This window comes from Molothrus aeneus, chromosome 4, assembly GCF_037042795.1.
Source record: "Molothrus aeneus isolate 106 chromosome 4, BPBGC_Maene_1.0, whole genome shotgun sequence".
NCBI lineage: Eukaryota > Metazoa > Chordata > Aves > Passeriformes > Icteridae > Molothrus > Molothrus aeneus.
The window spans coordinates 43673958-43679544 of NC_089649.1; positions in this window are offsets into that span (position 1 = coordinate 43673958).

Sequence of the window (5587 nt, forward strand, 5' to 3'; positions counted from 1 at the left end):
ACGGCGGCGGCGGGGCGGGCGCGGCGCGGGGCGGCCCCGGGGCGCCTCGGCGGGGAGGGGCCGGGGCCGGGCCGCTCCCACCGCCACGCTCCATTCCTCGCTGGAAACCCGGTGTGCGGAGCGGGGCTGCAGCCGCAGGACGTTCGGGGACACCGCGGGAGGGCTGTTCTTGAAGCAGCTCCTCGGTGCCAGGTGCCCCTCTCCCTACGAGGCTCTGCACAGGTCCGGCTGTTTGCGGCTGCCCTGGGGCCCACAGCCGGGTGGGCAGAGCGGAGTACGGGCGGTACCGCAGGTGACCCCGGGGCTGCACGTAGGGCACTGAACAGTGCTGGCCTGAGACAGCAAAAACATATTTTTACGTCAGACTGTTGCACTCGTACCAGCCTGGCACACCGAAAGTTTCGTCGCTGTGGGAAAGAGAGGCGGTCTCTCTCTGGACACAGGTGAAGCACATTGGGAAGGCGCACGTCTCTCTATGCTGCTAGCAAAGGGATGAAAATGGTAAACTTGATGTCTGCCGTGTGTGTGTTTCTGCTCACAATGAGCTGTAAAAAGCCATTCCTTTAAATTTGAGGGTTTTCTTGGAGGAGAAGGGAGAGGAAAATATGACTGGAGGGGCCACAAAGGTAGATGCAAGGCGAGGTTGGACTTGAATGGGGTGGGGGGAAATAATGACTGTCAGAGATCAAAGGCAGACCCCGTAGTAGACACAAGCACAGTCCAAGATGAATAAAGATAAATAAAAATTGTGTCCCTGACCACAGCTCCAGGGCCACAGCAGATGTCAGAGTAGAGTATTTACAGATTACTTAAAGGTTTACTTCATCTGTATCCACACAAAAAAAGTTAGAAGGTCCATGCATAATGTTCCCCCACCCTCATAAACACACGCACGTGCAGAGTTTGGAGACTTGCTTACCTAACCCTGCTCTGAGACTTCACCCTGGGGCACCTGGTTAGCATAAAGAAACCAGTCGGGCCCAGGAGTGGACTAGGTTGATGAAATTTCATGATCTCTTTTTCATTCTGTTATCATAAACGTGTCATCCATTACCTGTAACAAATTAGGGAAAAAAATTTTGTTGCTACAGTGTTTCCCCCTTGAAACAATTAGAATAACAACTATTATATCTGAAAAGGTTATCAGTCTTTGTTTTAAGGTAAATGAATCTCAGAAAGAACTTAGAAAAGTTGTGTAGTATAAACTGCAAAATTTGCAGTGGAAATATTCACAACTCCTGCTTATGATGAAGAGTGGGGTTTTTTTTCCCCTGTTATCTGCAAAACTACTGGTTGCAATCCTTATTTGCCTTCCTAAGTGAAATTTCCCTTTTGCTTTCACACACCGGGTAGGTCAATGATCTTATGGTGTCTGAGCTGCAAGTATTAATGTATTGTGGAAATATGGTAATAGCACATGGAAATAACACTCAGACTGCATTAAGACATATTTAAACTGGCATATTCTTTTTTCCTATGAAAATGTGTACAATGAAGAAAGTTATTTCATGGATTTCACATGTCCTACTTTACAAAGGGTATGAATGAATTTTAATTTATAGCCATCAGAAAAACTAATGTAAACCTTTATGTGAGGACCCCAGTCCTCCACATGAGTAAGCTGATAGATTAAATACATTTTTCAAGTAATATTTTAAATGTGATGAGATGCTTGTAGATGACTTGCCCTCATTTAAATCAGTGGCCCTATTCCACTGCTTCATGGGACCAAGATTTTCAAAACCAGTTTTAGTACATCTGTATGTACAGTAAGGTGATTATTAGTAATTTGATTATTATTATATAATTCCTTATAAAGAATATACCTCAGAAAAAATACTGTCATAGCCACTTTTAAGTCTGTGAACAAAGATGACTACTCAAATGTCTTTGAAAACAGTGCCAGATGACAATCTTTCTCTGTCAGTAGGGTTCTGTGTCCAGACTATTGTCATCCATTGCCTAGATATATGCTTTTATTCTCTTGCTATACTCAGAGTACTATTAAAAATTGAGGAAGGTTTTGGGGTTGGTTTGTTTGGGGTCTTTTTGGGTTTTGGAGGGTTTTTTTAAGGATTGGGGTATTGGGGGGGGGGTGGCTGTTGTTGTTAGTGTTGTAGTTAGTTGATTTGGTTTGGGTTTTTTTGAAAAATAGGGAACAAGGAAACAACAATGAATTTATTCATCCAACTCTGCGGGGTTGGGTGAATACCAGGACAAGGCTTGGTGCTTCAGAAAGTTGAGCATGAAGCTAAGGGCCACTCACCCCCGCTGGAAATCAAACCTAACATCATCTCTGGTTTGGCAGGGTAACACAAAATGCCCAAATCAAAGGCTGTTATTCTCTGTTCCCTCTATGCAGTGAATACAATGTTATCATGTTATTTCTTTTAAATGTACTATGATTTGTGCAATGTCATGACATTAGATATCTGGCATACTCATGATGTTAAGCTACTATATTATTTTAGTGTTAACTAAAACAGTAGTAGTGGTTAAAGTTACAGCTACTATATGAAGGACATACAAGTGATATTCAACTTTATTTAAAAATACGGAACAAATGCACTATTGTTATCCCACAAAGCATGTTTTACAGTAAATGAGGAGCAATGTAATTTCCATTAAAATTTGGAACTAAGGTATCTAAAAATGTCACTGGTAACAATTCTGTTGTAAAGTGGAAAAAAGCACCATATTCTTAAATACAAGCAATTTTACATTCATAAAAATTCAAGATTTTCATTCTGGTAGAGCACTTCAAAGAAATACAAATCTGTAGTTTAAGTTGCATCATAATCATCTTATCTACACTTTTGAATGTTCAGCAGCATACGATACAGAAATAATGACTGAAATGTACAAACAAACAAAAAGAAAAGATGGATATGAATGCTATTTTTTTTAAATGATTCACACATAATTGATTTTAAAGATATGTAACACATATTTCATGCTTTGCTTTCTGGTACCACGAAAGAAAAAAGCTCTCCTAAATATTCAAATCCTCATATTCTGACTCCAACTAAACTTGGTGAAGCTGGAGTTGACCTCGTACAAGGCTCATGAAAACACAGAAAAACAACAGAATTTGTCAAACTGACAATAAAAAAAATATATATACACATACAGTTCTTTGTAATGCATGTCTGCATGTCTATGCACAGAAATCCTTCAGCTCATGTAAGGAGTTTGATTTCTAAGATCAAACAGAAAATAGATCAGCACTGGGTAAAGGCATCATATTTAGTTTTGAAAAGGTCAAACTATTAAAAATGCAGAGGTCCTCAAAACATACCAGAAAGAAATACTAAAGGTACAGGAAATTAAAAGCAAATACAAAGATCCTATACTATATGAAATACCACCTACTCTTTCTGTAAAATTTGTATTTGCTTAACATTGAGTAACCTCAGTGCCTTCAGTGAACATACTGCTATTCGTACCGACTTCCCAGCGTGTCCAGGAAGAATTAGGGCCTAAGAGCATTAAAAAGGTGCTTTCATTTTCTCTTTATGCACTCAAGTAAGACACACAAGACTTCTTGTGAATTAAATTCCTACTGTAAAAAATGTGTCTCAGTGTCAAAGGCCTCATACCCAATTGCACAGTCCCACACAGGCTTCCTGCACTGTCACCCCCTCAGGATGCTTATGGAACATTGATATTGGCACTTATTAAAAATTCTGTACCTTATACACTGTACCTTATATTTCTCAAATATATCTCTTTTTCATAAATTTTAGGGGAAAGGTGACTAGACTTGTAAATTTATTGTGTAATAAAATACAGAATATATATTTAAGCTTTACCAAGCTTTGCCTCTAAATTCATTGTATCATTCTAAGTTTCTGGATGACACAAGTCAATTCTTGCTTAAGTAACTCTGTATCACTACAACTGACATTTATTGCTGCTAATTCTCCAACAGCAGATAATAAAAATGTATTTAACACTTGGCAACATAAGCACAATATGACAGATTTCAGGAATCTGACCAGCATTTGTTGTGCAGGAAAAAGCGTACCATTAACAGAATAGTTTTATCCACGATAACAGACAATGAAATCTAGGTTACCTCATAAAAATCCCATTGCAGAATGAGGACTGGAATACCACAGGAACACCACTTCAGTTAACATGAAATATTCAGAAATGTTTTATAACTCCTTTACATCAGAACAAAAATATTTATTTGTTCTCTGTTAAATATGCTTTGGCTTACTTTCTTAAAGCCAACTAGGGAAGAATAATTTATCTAATGGCATATCCTGAATTTACCAAAAAAAAAAAAAAAGCTTAGAATAACTTTTTTTCTACAAAGGAAATAAAAACCCAATAAGCTACCTTCAAAAGTAGATATTTTGTATTAATATGTACCGTTATATGTACCGTTGATATGTACCGTTATTACTTGCACAGAACAATTTACAATACCAACAACTGTGTTAAAAAATAACAATTATTTAATTCCAATGGACTTGTGCTTTCAGCTGATCTTTCAGCAAGTGCAGAGATACAGCAAATGTGAGAAAGGATCAGGATCTCTTGCATCCATCACTTCTGTGTAGGACTAGCATGGCACGTCCTTTGCTTCTGCAGGGTCCTGCTAAAGCATCTGGAATTTTAAGACTGCATATACAAATGCACATCAAATTTACCATAAATATCTTACTTCTGGCTTGCCTGTTTTCACTCAGCCACTGACTCATAATGACTATACACATGCATAAATAAGCTTTGCGCAGTTGAAGCAACTAAGAGTACCCAGTGCCTTTCCTTTAATTTCATTTTATATCTCATTAGTTATGTGGATAGCTCTGGTGCTGCAGCTCCTCCCATCTGTTTTAGCAACACTTGTACAGGCACATCCTATTATTTTAAAATAATTAATTTTGCTAACAAGTGGAGAGAAATATTCATGCAAGTAAAAGGGGAATTTGTCAATACACAAAGTGCTGACACATCCAGCAGGTAAATAAGCTAGAAAAGTTACTTCCCTTAGTACTCTCCAGAGACCTTAGCTAGCATTTGCTCTAGTCAGAAGCTAATTGTATTGGCAGTATCTCTTAAAAGGAAAAGTCCAGTGCAATACAGAAATTATTTTAACCAGTACATCAAATTTGCTATGGGCTAACTTCAGACATGCAAATGCACGGACAGGTGTGCACACATACATTCTCTAGGATAGCCTTGGGAGGGAATGGAGTCTTCCTTGCACAGCACAGAACAGCAGCAGTTTGTGCCTTGGGAGCCTGGCTGGCCTGCTCTGTGGCATCAACAACCATAGCAAAAAGTAAGTCTGTGCTTCCCACATGCTGAGATGTGGAAGGAATTTTAAGGGTTCTGTTTCACTGTAGGCTTGTAAAGCCATCACACAAAATCTTCACATGGGCACGGCTGACTTGCTCCCACAGCAATGGCTTTTTTTTGAAGCTGAGGATTTAAGACTACTGGGAAAGAAGTCATTTTCAGATTAAAAAGAGCAACTTACTGCTCTGAAAAAGGAGAGAGACAGAAGCAGCCTAACTACTTTGTTTTTTTTTTTTTTCTTCTTTCTTTCTTTCTTTCTTTCTTTCTTTCTTTC